We start from the raw sequence: 27,302 nt of genomic DNA, 5'->3' as shown, positions 1-27,302 counted from the left end.
GTGCAGCAATCTCACTCCAGAATTTCATTGTGGATCTCTGAATGATCCAATGTTGTCCTAAATGACTAATGATGATAAATATAATCCACCTGTGTGTAATCAAGTCTCCGTATAAATGCACCTGCTCTCTGATGGTCTCAGGGTTCTGTTTGAAGCACAGAGAGCATCATGAAGACCAAGGAACACAACAGGCAGGTTCGTGATACTGTTGAGGACAAGTTTAAAGCTGGATTTGGATACAAAATGATTTCCAAAACTTTAAACATCCCAAGGAGCACTGTGCAAGCAATCATATTGAAATGGAGGGAGTATCATACCACTGCAAATCTACCAAGACCCGGCCGTCCCTCGAAACTTTCATCTCAAACAAGGAGAAGACTGATCAGAGCTGCAGCCAAAGGGCCCATGATCACTCTGGATGAACTGCAGAGATCTACAGCTGAGGTGGGACAGTCTGTCCATAGGACAACAATCCTGTACACTGCACAAACCTGGCCTTTATGGAAGAGTGGCAAGAAGAAAGCCATTTCTCAAAGATATCCATTAAATGTGTTGTTTAAAGTTTGCAGCAAGCCACCTGGGAGACACACCAAACATGTGGAAGAAGGTGCTCTGGTCAGATGAAACCAAAATCAAACTTTTTGGCAACAATGCCAAACGATATGTTTGGCGTAAAGCCAACACAGCTCATCACCCTGAACACACCATCCCCACTGTGAAACATGGTGGTGGCAGCATCATAGTTTGGGCCTGCTTTTCTCCAGCAGGGATAGGGAAGATGATTAAAATTGATGGGAAGATGGATGGAGGTAAATACAGGACCATTCTTAAAGAAAAGCTGTTGGAGTCTGCAAAAGACCTGAGACTGGGACGGAGATTTGTCTTCCAACAAGACAATGATCCTAAATATAAAGCAAAATCTACAATGGAATGGTTCACAAATAAACGTATCCAGGAGTTAGAATGGCCAAGTCACAGTCCAGACCTGAATCCAATCGAGAATCTGTGGAAAGAGCTGAAAACTGCTGTTCACAAACGATCTCCATCCAACCTCACTGAGCTCGAGCTGTTTGCCAAGGAAGAATGGGCAAGAATTTCAGTCTCTCGATGTACAAAACTGATAGAGACATACCCCAAGCGACCTGCAGCTGTAATCGCAGCAAAAGGTGGCGCAACAAAGTATTAAGTTAAAGGGGCCGAATAATATTGCACGCGTCACTTTTCAGTTTTTGAATTTCCACAAAAATTTAAAATAACCAATAAATTTCGCTCAACTTCACAATTGTGTCCCACTTGTTGTTGACTCTTCACCAAAAATTTACATTTGGTATCTTTAAGTTTGAAGCATGATATGTGTGAAAAGGTTGAAAAGTTCTGGGGCCGAATACTTTCACAAGGCACTGTACAAGGTATCAATATTTCTAAAATGTATTACGTAATTAAAGACCAAAAGGTATGGAAAGCCACCCATGTATGGCTCCTCAAGGTGCAGATGTTCTTTTCTACGCCAATTTGGAGGAGTATTTATCAATCCACAGCCGTATGAGCCGTTCCTCACAGCCGAGGTATTGTAATAAAGATAATGTGAAAGGCTATATTAATGCATTTCGATTAAAAATACAATTTAAGGAAAAGTAGCCAAAATTGTAAATCCTGGGATTAGTATGGCTTTTCTACTAAATCCTGTGTTTTAGTGCAGATTTAATGAATGTCATCCAATTATTTGCTCTGTGATCATCAGTCGTGTTCTTGCAAAATTATCTAGCTTTTCGCTTGCTAATGACTTTCTCATTAATCTAATTTTCTGGAATTTCGCTTTTACGGGTTTAATTGGGCCTCAGGCCAAGGGGAATGAATCTTTCTGGACAAATCTGTTTGCCATTACGCACATCTGTCTTTCTAAGATTATTCTGTCACAGTTTCTGAGCTGTTTTATCTCCGCTTTTCAAGTGCGAGCAGACAGAAGTCAGAATTCGGTGACTTGGGCAGCCAATGAGGGATGGCTTCTTAGCAGTTTAGAGGTGATTCTTAAAACTAGCAATCAAATTTGCAGCCTTCTCCGAGGGGAATGTCAATACATTTACAAGCTCGCTCTGTCTTGATTGAATACGGGTAAGATACATCTTCTCTTGGGTAATGAGCTTTGTGAAACATTGAAAATCATTATCTTAAAAGACCTTTTAAACTCCAAACTTTTTGAAAAATGAATTGTGAACGCAGCAAAAATAAAAAAAAAAAAGAAAGAAAAGTTACTATATAAACTGAACTGCCAGTATTTTAGAAACACCTGTCCTTTCACATTTGGACGGAAATCAAACAAGATTGCAGCAGAGAATTCTTTATGCAATTTTCCATGGATCAGTTTCAGTGCGAATCCAAAGTAAAATGGCAAAATTAACCAATATGAATAAAGTCAACCAAGTTCTAGATAAATCTGGACCAGAATTATATGAACTGTCAACTTTTAGGTGTTTACTAGTGCCATAGTACACAGAGTCTAATGTGAATCACAAGCAAGTTGGGAGGATGAACAATATGTTATGCCATATATGGCACATTGCTTCTATCAGTCAAAGAAGTGTGATGTTACCTCTGACAGCGACACCATCAGTTTGAGTCTGTGTTCTCCACAGATTCGTTTGTTTGATCACAAATGACTAGGAATGGACCATGTTTAATTTTTAAAACCAATAAAAGTCTTTCAGTATACTGTGTTATTAAATGGGCTGTTGGCCACTACTGGGTTACCTTCCGTTTATATGGTGAGGTCACTTTGACATTACTAAGGTTGTGTTTGTGTTGAAGAGCTTGAAGGGAATTGAATATATTCCAAGGAGACTTTTGAGTGTTACAATTGTGTTTTCAGTGTAATAGGAGGCTTTGCAATACTGCAATTCACTGTATATTGATTCACAAACAAACAACATTTTTTAGAAATATTTGTCCAACCTGGTGAATTCGAATTTCTAAAGATTTGATCATTTCTGATACGAACAGAAAGTAAAAAAAAAAGCCAATGTTACCACCGCAGAGGATACATTTTGTGAGGTAAAATATTGTTTAAAAACAGTCAGTGAAATATTTTACCTCACAAAATGAATCCTCTGTGATCCCCTGCTGTAATGTCAGTATTGTCTTTTGCCTCATCCCCTGCCCAGGAGATGTGGTATGCTCCGTACACGGTCAGACACAGACAATTTTCAAAATTAATTTTTGTTCGTGGGAAAACCCCTATAATGTGACCGGCTTCCTCAGCCTGTAGACATGTCGCGCATCCGCCGCCGGGATCAGCCGAATGATTCACTGCACCTGCGTGGAATTCGCGCAGGCGCAGTGCGATGGTGTTCTGCTGGTGGTACCATGCAAGAGTCTGCATGAGTGTGTGAGAGTGAGTGTGACTGAGTGTGAGTTTGAGAGTGTGAGTGTGTGAGTGTGACTGTGACTGTTTGAGTGTGACTGTGAGTGTGTGAGTGTGTGAGTGTGTGAGTCAGTGTGTGTGAGTGTGTGTGTGTGGTGCGACGCTGTCCCACTGGTGGTACCGCACAATAGGTTGGTACCAGCAGCAGTTTCCATATTGAGACACCCATCACTTGGGTGTCCCAATATGGCGGTCAGTGAACTTCCTCCGCTTGGAACTCTGGGATACGGTGACATCTGGACAGAACAGGAAATTAAAATATTACAAGGCTATTATATAAATAGATTTTGCCTCATTCCTCGTTGACCTGCACTGGAAAATACATGTAAACCCATATGCGTTTCAGATCATGTAGACCTGATGTAACCTGTGGAAGCGCCTTTGCAGCGCGAAACGATCGTCGTTGCTATTTCCTTTTTGCACCCATTCTCCCGCTAATATGCTTTTATAATAAAGCCTTGACTACACTACCCGGTGAGTGCCGTTCTTTTCTACAATTTTTTGCTATGTGGATTAGCTTATTTTCCATGAATGTGCACCTAAGGGTAAAACAGTTGTATTGCCGGCTGCGTCTCTTTTATACACGTATGATGGTTTGGATGTGTGGACTATTGTGATGGTGCTCGCCTTCTATTTCTGGACTTCGTATCATTTAAACTTAGCACCAACTAATATTTATGATCCTACTTAAAAAAAAATGTAAAAAATACTCATACAAACCCATCGGAATTGTAATTGACTATCGAAAAACTTCCTCCTCAATCCCAAACTTTTTAGAGTTACCACCTACCCATGTTCTTACGTGTTTCGACTAACAATCTTTTTTTTTTTTTGGTGTGACAGCACAAATCTCCAAGGAACTTATTAAATGTTTGAACCCTGTGAGGACAAAGACAAGTGTCTTCCCTCTCTCGATGGGAAAGTAGATGCCAAGCTAAAAAAAGTCATCTGGACTGACAAATGAAGTAGTAAAGGGAATAATTTTCCCTGACGCAGACAAGCTCTCGCTGAACGAGGGAGCAAGACTGATTTGCTGTTCTCACATTTTACTAACCACTGGAAGATTTCCCAGAGGGACTTTCATTGTAGTGCGTAAGGCGTAAACCTTCCATCCGGACTCTCCGAGTCTCCACAATGAACACATCCTTCGTGAACCCTGCACCCCATACCTACCTGGATATTACTCACCTACATAACCAGTTTGATCAAAACTCATCGTTAAACATCTTCGTACTATTCCTTTTACAATAAGGTTTTTAATGTTTGGCTCGATAACGTCTTTGGATCAGGCCAACGCTTTGCTCTGATGAGTTGTTCTTCCATCCATTGATTGCCGAGATAAAAATCAATGGACGCTAAGAAGTTAGAAGTTAAAAATAAATTGTGCGGATTGATTTCTCCTAGGAACGTCGGCTTCTCATAATTAAAAATGAAAAAAAAAAAATAGAGGAAGAGCAGGAGATAAGTGCGCCGGTGCACCGCTGGTTCCAAAAATGTTGGGTTTTTAATATTCATCTTAAGAAGGGAGATTGGGATGCCGAAGAATGAAACGGAGACCTCAGGAGTCTTACAAGAAAGAAATGCTACAGTAATACCTAAACTTTAGAAATAGATTTCAAGATTTTAACATTTATTTTAATATTTAGGTTTATAGTATGTTTTGGGTTTCTTTTTAATTTGTAACCATTGACGATGAGGATCATTTCTTTGGAATTTGTCGAATTGATTTTGGTAAGTTCTCAGCAACGTGAAGCTCAGCTGTCAAGTGGCATTGCTGGATTTCCATGCTCATCCGATGGTCCACCACCAGCCTCCGTCTCCATCCTGGAGAAAGGCTACAATATTTGTGTCTCCAGCATTTATGGAACAAGAATCTACAAGAGAAAGGCCGATTCCAGTTGCTACAACAAGAAACATGGAGAAGGACGCCCAACAATTAAAATTTTGGCAAAGAGCTTCCAATACACCTGCATTGAAAGATACCTGTGCCATCTTTTTTTGGAAATTTCATGACACCTTTGGGAACGTTGGAACATTCTTATTTTTTAATTTTACTTCAATTCATGTATTTTGGGCTAAAAATAATTTTGTCTCCCTTTGGCTTTTACACATTCTTTATTTTGTTGCACATTCAACTTTGATGTGATCATTATTTAGCGGAGAGGAGACACAAGAAAGATTTACACAATCTCCTGCAAGACCACCATAATGTGCTCACTAACAGAGTCTCAGATAACTAGTTAAATGCCGCTGTCAAATGCTGACAGCGGCATTTAAATGGCGCTGCCGGAAATACGCACACCAGTGACCTGCATCACGTGATCGCAGGTCACCAGTGTGTCGGCTTGACAACCAGAGGTCTTCTGGAGACCTCTATGGTTGTCAGTGCCAGCTTGCTGTGAGCGCCACCCAGTGGTCGGCGCTCATAGCAAGTCAGTAATTCAGCTACAGAGAGGCAAAATGATCATCTCTATGTAGCAGAGCCGATCGAGTTGTGCCAGCTTCTAGCCTCTTATGGAGACTATTAAAGCATGCCAAAAGTAAAAAGAAATGTTTTTAAAAATCTAAAAAAAAAATTCAAATGTTCAAATCACCCTCCTTTCCCCCCATTCAAAATAAAACAATGAAAAAAAAAATCACACATACATATATTTGGTATCGCCGCTTTCAGAATCGCCCGATCTATCAATAAAAAAAAGGATTAACCTGATCGCTAAACGGCGGAGCGAGAAAAAAAGTCATAATGCCAGAATTATGTTTTTTGGTCGCCGCAACATTGCATTAAAATGCAATAACGGGCGATGAAAAGATCGTATCTGCACCAACATGGTATCAATAAAAACGTCAGCTCGGCACACAAAAAAGAAAAGCTCTCACCCAACCCGAGATCACGAAAAATGGAGACGCTGCGGGTCTCGGAAAATGGCGCCTTTTTTTTTTTTTAACAAAGTTTGGAATTTTTTTTCACCACTTAGATAAAAAAGAACCTAGACATGTCTGGTGTCTATGAACTCGTAATGACCTGGAGAATCATAATGGCAGGGCAGTTTTAGCATTTAGTGAACCTAGCAAAAAAAACAAACAAAAAACAAGTGTGGGATTGCATTACTTTTGCAATTTCACCGCACTTGGAATTTTTTTCCCGTTTTTTAGTATACAACATGGTAAAACCAATGATGTCATTCAAAAGTACAACTTCTCCCGCAAGAAAAACAAGCCCTCACACGGCCATATTGACGGAAAAATAAAAAAGTTATGGCTCTGGGAAGAAGGGGAGCGAAAAACGAAAACGCAAAACCGAAAAAAGCTCCAGGGGTTAAGGGATTAACCCTACCACGACCTTGAACGTATAGGTACATCCAAAGATGTGTCTCTGTATTTGATACGGGTTCCGGCGCCGAACCCATATTTTTTCCGGTACGTGACAGCTGATCTGATCAACTCTTATGTGCCTCTAACTGTCATGGGTGGATCCGAGATCCATCCACAGCTGTTAACAAGTTACATGTCACTATCAGTCTCTGACAGCGGCATCTAACACGCCCTGGGCGGAAGTGCGTCACAAGGCAATGGAGATCATGATTTATATTACACATAGCGGTGCTGGAGCCCTGATATGTGTAGCACAGGAGATCGGATGATCGCAGCTTCTAGTCTCCTATTGAAGTCAGTATAAAGTAAAAAAAAAAAAAAAAAAAGTTTTAAAAAAACATAAAGAGTTCAAATCATCCCCCTTTTGCCCCATTAAAAATAAAACAGTAAAAAAACACACATATTTGGTATTGTTGCATTCAGAAATGTCCGATCTATCAAAAAATAAACTAAATTAATCCGATCGGTAAACGGCGTAACAAGAAAAAAATCAAAAAGCTAGAATTACTTTTTTTTTTTAGTCGAAAAGAAAATGCGATACCAGGCGATCAAAAGATCAGGTCTACCCCAAAATGATATCAGTTAAAATGTCAGCTTGGTGCGCAAAACAAATAAGCCCGGATTCCAAAATATGGAGACACTATGCTTCTTACAAATTTTGTTTTTTTTTACCACTTAAATAAAAAAGAACATGTACATGTTTGGTGTCTGCGAACTTGTAATGACCTGGAAAATCAAAATGGCAGGGCAGTTTTAGCATTTAGTGAACATGGTAAATAAAAAAAACTTAAAAAACAATTGTGGGATTGCACCATTTTTTGCAATTTCACCGCACTTGGAATTTTTTTTTTCCCGTTTTCCAGTACACTATGTGGTTAAATCAATGGTGCAATTTAAAATGTATAACGTGTCTCACAAAAAAAAAAAATAGCCCTCACACTATTGATGCAAGTAAAAAGTAAAACAAAAAAAAGTTTTAAAAAATATAAAAGTTCAAATCACAAAACAAAAAAAAATAAAAATACACATATTTAGTGACACTGCGCTCAGAAGCGCCCGACTTATCAAAATATAACAATTTGATTTGTAAACGAGAAAAAAAAAATCAAAATGCGATTAAAACTTTGCTTTTAACCCTAAACAGTATCAATAAAAATATCAGCTCGGCACTCAAAAAATAAGCCCTCACCCAGCCCCAGATTCCCCCAAAAAATGGAGGCGCTTCAAGTCTTGGAAAGTGGCGCTTTTTTTTTTTATTACAGACTTTGGATTTTTTTTCAACACCTAAATAAAAACAAACCTATATACAGTGGGGCAAAAAAGTATTTAGTCAGTCAGCAATAGTGCAAGTTCCACCACTTAAAAAGATGAGAGGCGTCTGTAATTTACATCATAGGTAGACCTCAACTATGGGAGACAAACTGAGAAAAAAAAATCCAGAAAATCACATTGTCTGTTTTTTTTTCCTTTTATTTGCATATTATGGTGGAAAATAAGTATTTGGTCAGAAACAAAATTTCATCTCAATACTGTGTGATATATCCTTTGTTGGCAATGACAGAGGTCAAACGTTTTCTGTAAGTCTTCACAAGGTTGCCACACACTGTTGTTGGTATGTTGGCCCATTCCTCCATGCAGATCTCCTCTAGAGCAGTGATGTTTTTGGCTTTTCGCTTGGCAACACGGACTTTCAACTCCCTCCAAAGGTTTTCTATAGGGTTGAGATCTGGAGACTGGCTAGGCCACTCCAGGACCTTGAAATGCTTCTTACGAAGCCACTCCTTCGTTGCCCTGGCGGTGTGCTTTGGATCATTGTCATGTTGAAAGACCCAGCCACGTTTCATCATCAATGCCCTTGCTGATGGAAGGAGGTTTGCACTCAAAATCTCACGATACATGGCCCCATTCATTCTTTCATGTACCCGGATCAGTCGTCCTGGCCCCTTTGCAGAGAAACAGCCCCAAAGCATGATGTTTCCACCACCATGCTTTACAGTAGGTATGGTGTTTGATGGATGCAACTCAGTATTCTTTTTCCTCCAAACACGACAAGTTGTGTTTCTACCAAACAGTTCCAGTTTGGTTTCATCAGACCATAGGACATTCTCCCAAAACTCCTCTGGATCATCCAAATGCTCTCTAGCAAACTTCAGACGGGCCCGGACATGTACAGGCTTAAGCAGTGGGACACGTCTGGCACTGCAGGATCTGAGTCCATGGTGGCGTAGTGTGTTACTTATGGTAGGCCTTGTTACATTGGTCCCAGCTCTCTGCAGTTCATTCACTAGGTCCCCCCCGCGTGGTTCTGGGATTTTTGCTCACCGTTCTTGTGATCATTCTGACCCCACGGGGTGGGATTTTGCGTGGAGCACCAGATCGAGGGAGATTATCAGTGGTCTTGTATGTCTTCCATTTTCTAATTATTGCTCCCACAGTTGATTTCTTCACTCCAAGCTGGTTGGCTATTGCAGATTCAGTCTTCCCAGCCTGGTGCAGGGCTACAATTTTGTTTCTGGTGTCCTTTGACAGCTCTTTGGTCTTCACCATAGTGGAGTTTGGAGTCAGACTGTTTGAGGGTGTGCACAGGTGTCTTTTTATACTGATAACAAGTTTAAACAGGTGCCATTACTACAGGTAATGAATGGAGGACAGAGGAGCCTCTTAAAGAAGAAGTTACAGGTCTGTGAGAGCCAGAAATCTTGATTGCTTGTTTCTGACCAAATACTTATTTTCCACCATAATATGCAAATAAAAGGAAAAAAAAAACAGACAATGTGATTTTCTGGATTTTTTTTTCTCAGTTTGTCTCCCATAGTTGAGGTCTACCTATGATGTAAATTACAGACGCCTCTCATCTTTTTAAGTGGTGGAACTTGCACTATTGCTGACTGACTAAATACTTTTTTGCCCCACTGTATGTTTGGTGTCTGTGAACTCTTAATAACCCGGAGAATCATAATGGCAGGTCAGTTTTAGCATTTAGTGAACATGGTAAAGAAGAAAACAATTGTGCAATTCCATTTTTTTTTGCAATTTCACCGCACTTCAAATTTTTTTTCCTATTTTCCAGTAAAATCAATGGTGTTTTTGAAAAATACAACTTGTCCGTCAAAAAAAAAAAGCCATCACACAACCATATTGATGGAAAAATAAAAAAATTTATGGCTCTGTGAAGAAGGGGAGCAAAAAAACAAAAATGCAAAAACAGAAAATCCCAAGTTTGTGAAGGGGTTAAATCATTAAATACCAAAGAAAGACGAACAACGCAGCGTCAAAAACCAGAGAGAAATTCATATAAAAAAATGCAGGCATCCTCATTTAGGTAATAGGTGCAGAAATGTCGCAATATCCGAAACGCTTGACGTAGAAAAAGAGCCCGAGTCATCCGAACGCTCAATCGGCAACGTCAATAACAACATAAAAAAATGACAAAAGCACAAAAAAACGGAAAATCTCCTGGTTATGAAAAGGGTTAATTTCCTCCTCATCGCATTTTTGCTTCGGATCTGAGAGGAGAAAAAGAAATCACAGTATCTGTCCATACGAGATGAAAGACTAAAGCAACAGATTCGTAGAAAGCGCAAAAACTTTTATGTTTCGCACTGCAGAATATAGAACAAAATGTTCAAAGTTCTCCTTCCATTAATCAGGAGCTTCTTTTTGGCCAAAGATGTAACAGTAATGTCATCCGGCATCATTAGAACTGCTCCCCCGATACCTTTTTTTTTTTTTAAATGTTTGAGGCATCAGAATACTAAAAAAAAAAAAATAGAAAGAAAATAAAAACTGGAAAAAAATGTGCCTGAATTTACAATCTTTACATATAAAATAGATAAATGGACTATTAATGAGAGGAAACACTGAAGTCGAAAAAAATCACAAAAAAAACAAGACGAAGTTCTAATTTATCAATTCAAAATTTTTTTATTTCAAAACAAATAATTACACGGCAACGTTTATGATCAATCCTGGTCATGTGACGGACACGCAGGTGCGCAACTCGTTACAGGGCACCTGGCCTGAAACCTGAACTGTAACGATCCGTGCACCCGTGTGTCCATCACATGATCAGGACCGATCATTATACATTACAGCCAATCAATGAAGGTTCCAATTGAATGACAGCAAGAAGAGATCATGGCAGCCATGAAGAAAGTGATCCCGATGTGTATTGGAAGATTACTGGGCTTACCGGTATATAAGAAACAACAATTCATGTGTTTAGTCTAGAGTAAACTATATTTATGTGACGCTAGTTACAACTCACGGACTTGCCGTGAGGCAGGAGAGTCAAGAGGTCCAGGGACAGTACTAAGAGGGCTCGTAATAGACAAAGGGAATAGACAAAAGCGTAGTCAGATCACAGTCCAAGGTCAAAGTATCAGGAAGATAGTGGATCAAGACAAAGGGGTAAGTCAAACGAATGGTCAAAAATAGATCCAAGGTCAACAAAGAGCAAAGCTACAATCGGCAAAGGTCTGATAGCCAGATTGGACAGCAATGCTGTCACTCACAATACTCACACCTCAGCCTCCGATTGGGCGGTAGAGCTGTCACTCACAATCCTGACAACTCAGCAATTCCTCGATCTAATAGGGCAGCAGACCGGTCATTTACAGCGTCCATAGGACACTGTGAGTGGTGGAATTGTGACTTTTTATTTGTTTTACTCGCTTATATAGCGCCATTAACTCCACAGCACTTTACAGACATCATCATCACTGTCCCCATTGGGGCTCACAATCTAGATTCCCTATCAGAATATATTTGGAATGTGAGAGGAAACTGGAGGAAACCTGCACAAACACGGGGAGAACATACAAACTCCTTGTAGATGTTGTACTTGGTGAGATTTGAATCCAGGACCCTAGTGCTGCAAAGCAACAGTGCTAACCACTGAGCCACCGTGCTGCCCTACATATAGCACAGAGCTAACCACTGAGCCACGATGATGCCCTATATATAGCAGAGTGCTAACCACTGAGCCACCATGCAGCCTTACATATAGCACAGTGCTAACCACTGAGCCATGATAATGCCCTACATATAGCACAGTGCTAACCACTGAGCCGCCATGATGCACTATATATAGCACAATGCTAACCACTGAGCCATCATGCTGTCCTATATTTAGCACAGATGGAGGAGTCTGGGTTTGGTGACTCCAGGAGGACGTTGCCCCCTGACTGCATTTTGCCCACTGTACAGATGGTGGAGGGGGATAATACTATGGGCTGTTATCAGGGGGCGGCCTCGGACCCCCTGCTCCAGTGATGGGAAATCTCCATCTTCAGCACAAGACATTGAGGACAATTGTAGCTTCAGCTTTGTGGGAACAGTTTTCGGGAGACCCTTATCTGCCCCCCATGACTGTGCCCAATAGACAAGGTCCATCCAGACATGGAAGGGAGAACATGAGCAGCCGCACAGAGCCCGGACCTCAGCCTTATCCAACAACAAAGACTGCGAGCCCGGACCCCCCAACATCAGGGTCTGCTCCTGTGGATGAAGGGGCAAAAATTCCCACAGACGCCTCCAAAATCTTACAAAACCAAAGAAAAAGACAATGTGTGCATATACCGTAATGAAAATAAATAAGTAAAAGTGCATTAAATACGTTTTCTGTTTTTCTTCAGTATTTTTGTATTCAGTACAAACAGGCTGTGGCCCCCTTCTCACTGAGCCTGGCAGTTCATATATAGTCCTTCCAAAGCTGGCTGTCTGGTTGGGACCCGGTTACTCTCTGCCACTATTCACACGAAGTAGGTTCTAACATTAGAGTGTAGTTACTGTCCCAATTGGGTACACCTTGTCGCGGAGGGACAGCTTTATGAAGGGGTGGATTAAAGGTAATTGGTTTGAAAGACCAGCTCACCCACGTCTGACCTCACCGCACCTCAGACTCGGATCCGGCCCTGCCCTGGCCGCACAGCAGTAATAAAAGAAGAAATGATCCAGCTGAAGTGTTCTGGTGATTTATTGAGTGCTGTTCAGACAACAGAACATTGTTTACGCGTTTCTGGCTAGACGCCCTTAATCATAACCGTGGATTAAAGGTAGCCAGGGCCCGGGCTGTTCAGACTCTGTGAGCCCCCTGGTCATGTGACGGGGTCATGCGATGGGGTCATCATATACCTGAAACAGATTATTCCAGAAAAATAGTTGCTGAGTGAAACTATAACCTGTCAAACATCGACTGATCTAGTCAATTTACCCTTCAGTTAGGAAGAAAAAAATTTATGTGTGGGATCAGGAGGGGTTTACAGGGTGTACGGAGCAGAGCTGTGTGTGTACAAGGTGTACGGAGCAGAGCCGTGTGTGTACAAGGTGTACGGAGCAGAGCCGTGTGTGTACAAGGTGTATGGAGTGCAGCTGCGTGTGTACGAGGTGAGCGGAGCGTGTGTGTACGAGGTGAGCGGAGCCGCGTGTGTACAAAGCGGAGCCGCGTGTGTACGAGGTGTACGGAGAGAAGCCACGTGCGTGTAGGGAGGAGGACCTCCGCAGAGTGTCCAGGCCGGAACCAAGGGGACTGCCATCTGAGTTCCTAAGGAAACAGTACCTGGGGAGCAGAGGAGGAGAGTGCTGCTGAGAGTGACAGGACAGCAAGGGGAGGGGCGAGTATAAAAGGGGAAGGGAGCGCGCAGGGGAGTCAGTTGGTGATACGTCAGACACGGAGCAGGCGGCAGAGGGGGCGTGAGCGAACGAGGAGGACACAGACAGATCAGAGAGGAGACCAGCAGCAGAGGGTAGATACGCAGTGGCCCTCAGGAGAGAGGCGCCGAGCTTACCGACAGGGGACTGCCTCTTCACCCCAAGTCTGGGTCACGATCTGCCCCCGGTCGTCCTCTGCCATTACCGCTGAGCCCGAACCCGCCGCGGCCTATCCACTGCCCCTCCTGGCCACTGCCGTCCCACTTCAACCCGCGGTTGCGGCCTGCCTGCTGCCACTTGCGGACGCTGCCGTGTCACTTCAGCCCGTAGTTGCGGCCTGTATATCACTGCTCACAGCCGCCTTTACCCCGCTGCAGTTGGCAGTTGGGGCCTGTTCCTCGTCAACAGAGACACTCTGCACACAGCCTCAGGCTGTGCGCGCGGCCAGTAAACCGCCACTCTTACAGACTGTGACACAACCCTGCTTGAGTACAAGAGTCCCACTGAACTCACTAACAAGCGCAACCCCGCTGTTACTACAAGGGGTTACTTCATCGCAAGACTCCATCAGGGCCTGTTGTGCCCCAACTCCTCCTGGGAGCTGGAACGCCCGAAGACTACTCCAAATCTTCAGCGGCTGGGTCCAGTGGCTGCGTCGCCAAAGCAGTCTCACCAAAGACGCCAAAGCAGCTTCATCTGCAACGCAGCTCCAACAGAGGCGCCGAGGGACGTCAGGACGGATAAGTGACATTATAGAGTATAAGGACCCGTAGACGGCCAGACCGCGGCCCCATAGTAACCGGCCTCGGCCGGGTTAGTCGTGGTCTTTTCAAAGTGTTTGGTTGTACTGAGTCCCTGCGAGGACAACTGTTGTTACCCCTTTTTGGTTGCTTAGTATAGCCCTAGCGGCTTCAATTTATAAAAGTTTGCTTTCCAAAGTTCAACCAGTCTCGCGTCTCGTCACTGCATCCTGCGAACCTGCTGTTACCTACATGCGTACGAAGTGTACGGAGCAGAGCTGATTACTGGAAAAAAATCCCCTCCATTGCCAGGATTGCTATTTTTTCTGCCTCCTAAAGTAATCACATATATAAATGTCCACCAAAGAGAATTCAATGAGCATCAACAAAAAAAAGGCTATGAGTGACACGGGATATGTCAGGGAGCTGTCGTGCCCTGTTCACATTGTGCTTTGGCTTCTGTATATAAGTGTGCAGTGCCAGATCCGTCGGCACAGGACCCCGGTGCGCTGTATCCAGTGCTACCAATTGTGCCAGGGTCGCTTTGTCAGGTAAGCAGCACTGTGAGGGTGATGGAGAACAAATCATCATGTGGTAAAATCTGACGCTGATTTACAACGGCTCCAACACCAGGAATGTGAGGCCGGCCCCCGGCATCTCCTGTGGATCCGCCATCCTCGTGGTCACCCATCTTGGATCCCATAAGGCTATGTGCACACGGTGCGGATTCACCCGCGGATTTTTCCGCGCGGATTTTGCACCATCCGCAGGTCAAAAGACCTGCAGTTTACCTGCGGATTACCCTGTGGTTTTGCCCTGCGGTTTATCACCTTTACAATAGAGAAGATGGCAAACTGCAGCGGAATCCACAGAAAAGAATGACATGTCAATTCTTTCTGCGGATTAGAAACCGCAGGCAAAACCGCGCGGAAAAATCCGCACCGTCTGCACCGCGGTTTCAATTTTCCATAGGCTAGAATGGTACTGTACATCACCTGCAGTTCTACTGACCAAATACGCTGCGGATCCGCAGCAGAATCCGCACCGTGTGCACACAGCCTTAGTGACATTTCACTAATTTGTCCACAAGGCCGGTGTCAGATTCATGTGGGGACAGATGCACCATTACCACACTGCGGCTTTCTATCAATCCCAGGAGGGTTGTGGCCGAGCAGGTGTCAGGTCTGATATCCACCTGAAAAATCTTTGGTGGTCGTACCTCAATGGTGGGCACCCACCTTTTACCCTATAATGGCTGGATAGATATTCTAACAACGTGACTACTAAAGGCCCTTTATATTACAGCGCACCTGGGTATAAAGGGTTAATGATTGGGCCCCTGTTTTTCAGATGACTCAGTGGTCAGCCTGGCACAGACCGGGGGGCAGCACCGGGGATGGACCATGTGGCGAGGTGCAGGCAGCCCATGACCAGCACTTAGCATCCCCGATGCAGGCGCCTCACCCTCATCCCCGGGGAGCAGCGCTGTGCCACTGTGATGTGAGGGAGGCAGCCACATCCGGGCAAAGAGGTAGGGAGGATGGAGGAGAGCCCACCTGCCTGGATTCTATCTATTCATTATCTACCATCTCTCTCTGTGTAATGTCTGTCCACCCCTCAGTATGTCTCTGTAGTGTACGTGCATCTGTCTCCATGTCGCCCACCCATCACGGTTGCCGCCCAGCTGCACCCCCATGCCAGCTACCACCCTGCTGTGCCTTCACCTACCAGAAGAGGAGGTTGCAGCAGGGGAATTCTGCCAGGCTGTACAGCGTCCTCCTCCAGGTCACCGTGTCCGCCACCCGCAGAACAGTGTGCCACCATTCGGGCTCCCGGTGTCTGCTGTGCCGGCCATGCTGCTGCGTTTGGCTCAGCTCCTGCCTTCTCCCGCCGTGTGTTATGTGTTGTCGCTGAGGAGGAGGACAGGAGTCTGGACTGCGCTCCTCTTTGGCAGTGTGAGTAGGCAGGCTGCGCACCCACGGTGTCTTGCAACGTACTCCCGCACATCTACTTCATGACGTGCGGGAGTAAGAGGGGGGCGGTAGTGCCGGTGGCAGCGCCGCTGTGAGAGTGCGGCAGGAGGCAGCGGTGGCCGGATTAGTTTGTCTGTCACACTTTATAATGGGCTGGTGGGCCTCTCCACACCACTGGGCCCTGGGCTGCCGCCCAGATTGAACTCATTATAATCCGCCACTGGCTTTATGCTTTCCTTGATCAAAAGCAGCGTTTACTAAATACCCTATGTTAATTATTTAATGCACTTGCTTTTGCTTATTGATTTTCATTTAGGGTATATGCACACATTGTCTTTTTCTTTGGTTTTGTTTGTTTCCATGGCCAGTGTGAACATGCTCTTACATCATGCATGCTTTTCAAGTTATACTCCAACTTAGTTTTCTGTTTTTTTTTTTGTTTTTTTTTGCCTCCAAAATTGTCCCCAGAAGAGCGGAGCCGTTATATCTACAGAGGAGACGACTCCATATTACTGTCCATGGATGTAGAATGTGATTTCATCAAAGCTCCCAGAGGGGAAAGGTGGAGGGGGCACATACTTTAATGCATATGGTGCTTATAGGCAAATAAAAGGGAGTGCAACACAAAATATTCAAAAAGCAACAAAACTCCATAAGAACTAGATGTGTACAAAAAAAATGCTAAAAGAGGGATCATAGGGTTCTAGCTAGTGATGCGCTGAGGTCTCCATTCTCCAGGTGCACACCCAAGATCTTGGAGAATAATTGTGAATCATCCCAGAGGGATTAGATCCCAGTGACTTCTAAATTGGGTGGTTTCCTTCTGGATTTTTGGGGCACATTATTCTTGTAAAGTCTGAGCCCCTGGAAGATCCCCAGATATTTCATCGTCATGCTGAGCTTAATTGCATTGTGGTCTTGTTTACACTTGATTTTACTTTTTCATCTTTATCTTTCTTTTTTTTTTTTTATCAGATTTTTTATTTATTCCATGACCAATTATTATTAGACTCCTCACTTATTTCTCTTGATAATTTCCAAGACGTGTGAGAAAACATATCAAAGGACTACTGACTTGTGGTGCAAAATCCACCTGGCGGGGTCGGAACTAATTTCCTCTGGTTTCTATGTGGTTTTGAAAGACATGAATATTAAGCGGCAAAATGAACAATGTGAGCTCGGAAAACCAATTATCACTGTGTATCACACCTCCACGAGATGAAACCAAACAGGGACGCTTTGTTGTTGTCACCTACCGAAACGGTAATGATTTGTCACAAAAGTAACGAACGCCGTCTGGAGAGACGTCCTAATTATTCAGTCATTAGAGTATTGGAAGTAGCTGCCCGCGCCTTATAATTGATTCTGTTGGCAGATTATACATGTATGTGTGAACGTTGGGGTGTAAACACACCTGTACTGTCACTAACAATGAAGTCTTAAGGCCACCATATAAGTTGGACAACTGTCAGCTGAGCAATCGTTTGATTGACAGCTATCTCCCATGACTTCCCCATTGACGTGTGCGCGAGGCTTGACCAAGCTCTTGTGTGGCCTATCACAGAGCCACAACATCGAATTATCTACCGGAGAACAAAAGGATCGATCATTGGAAATCCAACGTGCAGATCCCTGGACATCATCTGTCGTGGGAAACCTAGCTCCCTGGATATCATCTGTCGTGGGAAACCTAGCTCCATGGACATCATCTGTCGTGGGAAAGTCCCTTGCAGATTAAACTGATGGCTGATCCCATCACTATCGGTGGGTTCATCTGACTTTAGTCTAGTGTGTATGAGGACCTTAAGGACGATAGATGAGAAGTTATTGGGTATTTACGGGATTACCGCAGTTTTTCTTGTTGTGTCCCATGTTTATTTTTCTCTTTTTCTCCTCCCAGTCATCCGAGAACCATTCCTTTTTTTTTTTAGGTTTCCTTTGAAGTGACTTTTCAAAGTTAAACTTACGGAATCTTCCAACTTCAACAGATTTACTGGAATTCGGACACGAAACTCGATTAGAATTGAATTTGTTACATTTGTATTGAATGTGTATTATTATGTTCTGAGATCTCTCCAAAGCCCACGGCATAATCAATGTAGGTGAAAAAGAAATATAAAAACATATACTCACCTGGCCGTCATATGTCCTGCTCTGGTCCAGTCATCTTTCTTCAGGTCGGGTCTTCAGTGGCATCTTTGGAAACTCACAAATAGTTGAAGGGTCCAAAAAATGGCAGGTGCTACCGAAGACTAGACAGAAGAAGAAGACGGGACAAGGCTGGAGCTGATCAGCGGGACAAGTGAGGGCCGAGTGGGTATAAGGATATTTTTTAAAATTCTGTAACCTCTTCACAAGTTTCGGATTCTGGTGGACCCAAATTTTTTTGTAAAATTTGAGACAAATTCAATTAACTCATTTCATTTTCAAGGGTCAATTAGATTCAGTATCAGTGTGGTGACACTGATGCCAAGTATATGCAGTGTATACTTATATACATTGGGGGAAATAAGTATTTGATCCCTTGCTGATTTTGTAAGTTTGCCCACTGTAACAGTTTCTGAACAGTCTATAATTTTAAGGGTAGGTTAATTTTAACATTGAGAGATAGAATATAAAAAATAAAATCCAGAAAATCACATTGTATAAATTATATACCGTATATACGCCGACCCCGTGTATAAGCCGACCCCCCTAATTTTGCCACAAAAAAACTGGGAAAACTTATTGACTTGTGTATAAGCCTAGGGTGGAATCCATAGAATTTGCCCCCATGTGCTGCTCCATAGTTTATGCCCCCATATGCTGCTCCACAGAATATGCCCCCACATGCTGCTCCATAGATTATGCCCCCATATGCTTCTCCATAGACTATGCCCCCATATGCTGCTCCATAGACTATGCCCCCATATGCTTCTCCATAGTTTATGCCCCCCATAGACTATGCCCCCATATGCTGCCCCATAGACTATGCCCCCATATGCTGCTCCATAGACTATGCCCCCATATGCTTCTCCATAGTTTATGCCCCCCATATGCTGCCCCATAGACTATGCCCCCATATGCTGCTCCATAGACTATGCCCCCATATGCTGCTCCATAGACTATGCCCCCATATGCTGCCCCATAGACTATGCCCCCATATGCTGCTCCATAGACTATGCCCCATATGCTCCATAGACTATGCCCCATATGCTGCTCCATAGACTACGCCCCCATATGCTGCTCCATAGACTACGCCCCCATATGCTGCTCCATAGACTACGCCCCCATATGCTTCTCCATAGGTTATGCCCCCCATATGCTGCCCCATAGACTATGCCCCCATATGCTGCTCCATAGACTATGCCCCCATATGCTGCTCCATAGACTATGCCCCCATATGCTTCTCCATAGTTTATGCCCCCCATATGCTGCCCCATAGACTATGCCCCCATATGCTGCTCCATAGACTATGCCCCCATATGCTTCTCCATAGTTTATGCCCCCCATATGCTGCCCCATAGACTATGCCCCCATATGCTGCTCCTTAGACTATGCCCCCATATGCTGCTTCATAGACTATGCCCCCATATGCTGCTCCATAGACTATTCCCCATATTCTGCTCCATAGACTATGCCCCCATATGCTGCTCCATAGTTTATGCCCCCCCATATGCTTCCCCATAGACTATGCCCCATATGCTGCTCCATAGACTATGCCCCCATATGCTGCTCCATAGACTATGCCCCCATATGCTGCTCCATAGACTATGCCCCCATATGCTTCTCCATAGTTTATGCCCCCCATATGCTGCACCATAGACTATGCCCTCATATGCTGCTCCAGACTATGCCCCATAGACTATGCCCCATATGCTGCTCCATAGACTATGCCCCCATATGCTTCTCCATAGTTTATGCCCCCCATATGCTTCTCCATAGTTTATGCCCCCCATATGCTGCCCCATAGACTATGCCCCCATATGCTGCTCCATAGACTATGCCCCCATATGCTGCTCCATACACTATGCCCCCATATGCTGCTCCATAGACTATGCCCCATATGCTGCTCCATAGACTATGCCCCATATGCTGCTCCATAGACTATGCCCCCATATGCTGCTCCATAGACTACGCCCCCATATTCTGCTCCATAGACTATAACCCCATATGCTTCTCCATAGTTTATGCCCCCCATATGCTGCCCCATAGACTATGCCCCCATATGCTGCTCCATAGACTATGCCCCCATATGCTGCTCCATAGACTATGCCCCCATATGCTTCTCCATAGTTTATGCCCCCCATATGCTGCCCCATAGACTATGCCCCCATATGCTGCTCCATAGACTATGCCCCCATATGCTGCTCCACAGACTATGCCCCCATATGCTGCTCCATAGACTATGCCCCCATATGCTTCTCCAAAGTTTATGCCCCCATATGCTGCCCCATAGACTATGCCCCCATATGCTGCTCCATAGACTATGCCCCCATATGCTGCTCCATAGACTATGCCCCCATATGCTGCTCCATAGTTTATGCCTCCCATATGCTGCCCCATAGACTATGCCCCCATATGCTGCCCCATAGACTATGCCCCCATATGCTGCCCCATAGACTATGCCCCCATATGCTTCTCCATAGTTTATGCCCCCCATATGCTTCTCCATAGTTTATGCCCCCCATATGCTGCCCCATAGACTATGCCCCCATATGCTGCCCCATAGACTATGCCCCCCATATGCTGCCCCATAGACTATGCCCCCATATGCTGCGCCATAGACTATGCCCCACATGCTTCTCCAAAGTTTATGCCCCCATATGCTGCTCCATAGACTATGCCCCCATATGCTGCTCCATAGTTTATGCCCCCCATATGCTGCCCCATAGACTATGCCCCCATATGCTGCTTCATAGAATATGCCCCCCATATGCTGCCCCATAGACTATGCCCCCATATGCTGCTCCATAGACTATGCCCCCATATGCTGCTCCATAGACTATGCCCCCATATGCTGCTCCATAGACTATGCCCCCATATGCTTCTCCATAGTTTATTCCCCCATATGCTGCCCCATAGACTGTGCCCCCATATGCTGCTCCATAGACTATGCCCCCATATGCTTCTCCAAAGTTTATGCCCCCCATATGCTGCCCCATAGACTATGCCCCCATATGCTGCCCCATAGACTATGCCCCCATATGCTGCTCCATAGAATATGCCCCCATATGCTGCAAAAAAATGCCATACTCGCCTCTCCTGGGTCCATCGCCGCTGTCTGCCGCTTCTTGTGTTAGTGACTGTTCAGCCAGCAGAGGGGCGGCACGCACTAACCACATCACCGCGCCCCCTGCTGCCTAAACATCACTGACACAGGATGCAGCAAAGACAGCAGTGAGCAGCGATGGAGCGGGGGACAGGTGAATATCGCTATACTCACCCACCCTGCCGCGGTCTCTGCAGCCTCGCTTCTCCACTGTCTCCCTTCCTGTCTTCAGCGGTCACATGGTACCGCTCATTACACACATGAATATGCACATATTCATGAGTGTAATGAGCAGTACCACGTGACCTCTGAAGACAGGAAGGGAGACAGTGGAGAAGCAAGGCTGCAGAGACTGCGGCAGTACTGGGTAAGTATGATCTCTGACACCCCCGCTCCCCCTCCCCCGCCGACCCCCAGGTATATGACCCGTGTATAAGCCGAGAGGGGGACTTTCAGCCCCAAAAAATGGGCTGAAAATCTCGGCTTATACATGAGTATATACGGTAAATGTATTTGCTCCTAATCAATTCGTTACCTGCATTAAAGACAGCTGTCTTACATAAAAGACTCCTGTCCACATACTCAACTAATCAGTCAAACTCTAACCTCTACAACATGGGCAAGACCAAATAGCTTTATAAGGATGTCAGGGACAAGATCATAAATTTCAAAAACTGACCGTCACATCCAAGCATAAGCATAGTGTGAACAGGTGCTTAACCTAGAGTCACCAACTCATATACATTCAAACAAAAAAGGAAGCACACTGTTACTGTATGAAAAATGGAGAAAGTTTAGCGCATAAAATGGACAATTTTATGTGTACCTGGAGGTCATTTTATGTGCTAAACTTGCGTGTTATGGCGCTACATTGTGCTTCCTTTTTTGTTTGAAGGGACAAGATCATAGACCTGCACAAAGCTGGAAAGGGCGACAAAACCATAAGTAAGATGCTGGGTGAGAAGGAGACAACTGTTGGTGCAATAGTAAGAAAATGGAAGAAATGCAAAATGACTGTCAATTGACATCGATCTGGGCCACCCTGCAAAATCTCACCTCGTGGGGTATCCTTGATCCTGAGGAAGCTGAGAGATCAGCCTAAAACTACACGGGGGGAACTTGTTAATGAACTCAAGGCAGCTGGGACCACAGTCACCAAGAAAAGCATTGGTAACACATTACACCATAAAGGTTTACAATCCTGCAGTGTCCGCAAGGTCGCACCGCTCAAGAAGGCACATGTGCAGGCCCGTCTGAAGTTTGCCAATGAACACCTGGATGATTCTGTGAGAGATTGGCAGAAGGTGCTGTGGTCAGATGAGACAAAAATTGAAGTCTTTGAAATTAACTCAACTCGCCGTGTTTGAGGAAGAGAAATGCTGCCTATGACCCAAAGAACACCATCCCCACTGTCAAGCATGGAGGTGGAAACATTATGTTCTGGGGGCGTTTCTCTAGTAAGGGCACAGGACTACTTCACCGCATCAATGGGAGAATGGATGGAGCCATGTACCGTAAAATCCTGAGTGACAACCTCCTTCCATCCACCAGGACATTAAAAATGGGTCATTGCTGGGTCTTCCAACAGGACAATGACCCAAAACATAGAGTCAAGGCAACAAAGGAGTGGCTCAAAAAGAAGCACCTTAAGGTCATGGAGTGGAAAGAACAGGGCAGAATAGTCAGCGGCTAAGGCAAGGGAAAAAATAGGGCACATTAGTCAGCGGCTGAGGCCAGGAGGACTTCTCTTACTTAGATGCATCACAATTTGATCACACTGGATCAGTAGTCATGCTGAAGTTGAAAAAATCTACAAGTATCTGAGACCGGGGCAAATACAGAGACTACGGGTCCCACATTCAGGAACTTTATATAAACCCCTCACTCGTGAATATTTCAGTATGCAACAGTCCTAGAGGGGAACGAACATCTATGGATCTGCCATAAATGTCTGATAGCTGATGGAGCAAGTGCAAGCTGTGCAAGGGGCCCCGTCCAATCCCTTCTATAAGAGCTCAAAAAATAACTGGTCGATAGTGATGAGTGAGTGTGCTCGGATAAGGTGTTATCCGCCCATGCTCGTGTGCTAATAGAGTGTCTTCGACACCTTTGAATAATATGTTCCAGTCCCGGCGGCTGCATGTCTCTTTATTAAAATCCTTGCTTTTTCTAAGCACAGGAGTCCAGTGGGCGGTCCTACTTAGTCATACATGGGAGCTTGTCAATCACTGATTAGGACCGCCTACTCGACTCCTAAGCATAGAAAGAGTCTTGAAGTTAATTAATAAATAAGTTATCCTGTATCTTTTCCAGCAAAACCAGAACATAGTGTCTTGTCTCAATGGGCCCTAAAGGTTCAGAAGCGGGCCCCCTTTGGAAAAACAACTCATTGCTTCATTTTCTTTGATGAAAGTTTATCTCTTTATTTTTTATCAATAATATAGATCTTACGGCTCACCGGGTGAGGGTAATCTTCTAAGCCTTAGGTTCGGGTGGGCACGCGGACCTCGAACGTCCATGCAGCTAGCAGAAAGGCACGTGGCAGTGAGGACTGTAGAGGATCACTGGGAAGCTCAGGAGCAGCAGGACAGATGAAGTACAAAACACAAGCAGCACAAATGATGGCGCCCCATCAACACAGGACTAGGAGTCTGAATCCCAAGACACTGGTGTGTGTCATGGTCCTTATATTGGTCTAGGAAGATGATGACTTAGATCCTGGCAAAACCAGACGTGGAGCACAACAGAGGGCAGCAGACCAAAGGGAAGGGAGAGTAGCCAGATGTGGATCAGTAGATTTGGCTTCTTCCTAGTGGTCGATAACGCATTAGTGTGCATTGTGTCCAGTTTATCCCAATCCACCACTGGGAAGAACAAACTGGTTGCCTAATTAACGGTGCCTGAAGATTCACCTTCCAATCATCATAACTTTTCAAAACAATGAGCCACCAGGAACAAAAGTCGCATATATGACCAAGTGGTGGTGACAGAGGAAACAGATGCAGCGAGAAAGCAATGCTGAGCCTCGCTAATATATTGCCTTTTCACTATATCCAGAAAATCAACACATGGAAACTATTAACAAACATTGTGAAGAAGCATGGAGACAAAGTGTAGGGTCTAAATAGAGGTGCACAAACTCCCCCCCCCCCAATGACAAAATTGTTAGATTGGATGATTCCTAGGGTATTCCCTTCTGAAACAATAAATGGCCTATTAGTAATATATCTGATAGGTACAGGGTCCAGCTCTGGGGAGAACGGAGGTCCATTCACTGTTTGGCATCTTAGAGAACAGAGGAGCTGCCCCGATACGTGGGGGTCAAGCAGCCCCAATACGTCGGGGTCAAGCAGCCCGGTATGGTGGCCCATATTTAACCCCCGGCTGGACCATTGCACTTTTATGGCCATTCTAATATGTTCAAAGCTCAAAGATCTATGACTCAAAGGGAGTGAATACTTATGCACTGCCCTATTTTGTGTTAGCGAATTGGAATAGATGTAAACATTTGATTACATTGTTACGTTTTAGCACTAAAAAGTCTTCCCATTAGCAGCATAAAAAGCCTCATTATAGGCCATGCGGAGGAGGGGGTGAATATATTTAGCATGAGGTAGAATGAGATCAGTAGGGATATTGTCTGCCGCAGAGTTCGGCCACTATTTCATCCGTCTTTATTTAGCCTCCCTCCCCATTCTGATCTCCTGCGCTCCAGAAATGAGAAACTCTCCTCGGAATCCATTCGCTTTCCCCCCTCCCTGTTAAATGTTTCTATGAAAATTTGGGCGTCATTGCAGCAATTTCCTGGGAACAGAACGGCGGCAATTACTTTTGACTGCAGCGAAATTCGGATGAAAGGGAACGCGCGTCGTGGTGTAAGCGGCGGGGATAGAAGGTCACGTCATGTTTCATCTCTGCGTTTTTGCACTTTGATCACTGCGGCTCCCGAGCCGAACATCGATGTTTTGAAAAATAATAAATAATCCACAACACAGTTAAAAAAAAATATGTATAAAGATGTATAAAAATGAACGAAAAAAAAAAAACGGTTTACAAAACGTAGCTTCATTTATTTTTTTCACCTTTTTCTATCATTTTTTTGTACTTTACGTTTATTTTTATTATGCAAATGATTTACATTATGGGAACTCATTAAATCATTGCAGACCAAACACTAGAAAATTATATTGAGGGTCTTGATTCTGTAACCCACCACAGTCCATCAATAAAGGGGTCATTCATTAGTAGGAAATAGAGGCCCCTTCCTATAAATAGCACCACTCCAGTCGATTGGTTGTGTCTGGTACTGCAACAAATTAAATTACGGCATATATGACTGAGCTGCAGTACCAGGCACAACCTGTGGACAGGGGTGGTGCTGTTTTTTTTTTTTTTTTTTTGTTTTCTTTTTTTTCAATTCTGGAGAATTTTGGATAAGATTAAGATTCCATCGACCCATTTGGCACTTGAGGCTGAGCACATCTGCGCTGGGATCATCTATCTATCGGAAGTAGATATCTAGCATCAGAATGGCTATGACCTGTGTTCATTTTTACATACAAACTTGCGTTTCACCAAAATGAGACACATTTCAAGCTTCAACCTTTTTATGATGAGCGAGGTCCCAAATAGTCGGGAACCCTTCTTGTGAATAAACATTAGCATGAATCCCCATCACGTGTGGTCTGGTTTGCTGTAAACTTTGATATTAGTACTATAAAGTGATTCTAATAGAGACTATGATGCTAGTGCCCTGCCGGGACCTTCCACCTCAATGATATTATCAGAGATGAATTTCAGAGTAATTACATATCTCTGCTCTCAGTTTCGGGAGTAAAAGTTGCCATTTCTGTTCATTTCTTTTCTGAAAAATGTTCACTCTGTCCAGGAGAAAGGACAAGGGCTTGATGAAAGGAAGGCATTAACACCGAAAGAAAGGGGCATGAGGTCTGGCTGAGAAGAAATCCGGGAGACCAGACTGTACTCCTTACAAATATTGAGTTTAGCAAGCACGTTTTGTTCTCAGATAAGTAGATGATGATAAGGTGGGAGGAAAAATAACAGAACTTTCCAGTAAAAGACTTTCAGAAGACTATAATACAGACAAAAGAAAATATAACAAAAACAAAAATTGCATCATCCTGCTCCTCGGGGGCGGGGATTATATTATTGCTTCTTTTTGTAATATCTTCCTTTGATCAACATAAAGCAGAAGCGGCCGATAAGAGATGAGTGTAGAGTTCTTCATAGTTCGCCCTTAAGTCCAAACTGGAAAACAGGTTTAATTCCATTTCTCCTTTCAGGAGCGCAGGATCGTCATCGCAGGGGCCAAAGTCACTTCATGGCCAATGAGGTGACTCATCCGGAAAGTTTAAGATCAGCCCAAAAGAATCTCCGTAAAGCGATGACCTCCAGAGATCCAACGTTAGTGATCATGATGAACAAAATAAAGTCACCTCTACCACATCTATTCACCCATGAACAAAATCATATACAAGACCAAACTCCCAACATCCAAACCCAACGGCATTGTCCAAAACGCATATCCAACGACGCACCCATACCATACAGAAATGGGCAACAACAATATCCAAAGTTTATACCCAACACACCCAGTACAACCATATCCTACACCAATATCTAACACCCTTATCCAATACCAAGATGTAACACCCAAATCCTACTTATAAATCCAACCCACATATCCAATATTGACATCCTACACAATTCTCCAAAACCCTTACCCAAGAACTTCATACTCAGGAGGCAGAGGCTAAATCCATATCTGCCACGCTCCATATCTACAGCTCCAGCACCCAGTGTTAATAATATATACTCGTATATGTAGAGTGGTTGTAGTGGCGTGGAGCATTGTTGCTGGATATGGCTGTAGGATA

The 27,302-nt window shown here is 44.1% G+C and overlaps 1 protein-coding gene across 2 annotated transcripts in view; it reads right to left on the bottom strand.

Annotated features, from left to right (window-relative positions):
* SORCS3 (sortilin related VPS10 domain containing receptor 3) overlaps positions 1 to 27,302 on the bottom strand; it is an 812,800-nt gene that overhangs the window by 145,804 nt on the left and 639,694 nt on the right. The window lies entirely within an intron of this gene.

This window comes from Dendrobates tinctorius, unplaced genomic scaffold, assembly GCF_039654945.1.
Source record: "Dendrobates tinctorius isolate UK_male_01 unplaced genomic scaffold, ASM3965494v1 ptg000196l, whole genome shotgun sequence".
In the NCBI taxonomy this organism is placed as follows: domain Eukaryota; kingdom Metazoa; phylum Chordata; class Amphibia; order Anura; family Dendrobatidae; genus Dendrobates; species Dendrobates tinctorius.
The sequence above is the reverse complement of the archived record's forward strand: the minus strand, read 5'-3'. Positions and strand labels throughout refer to the sequence as shown.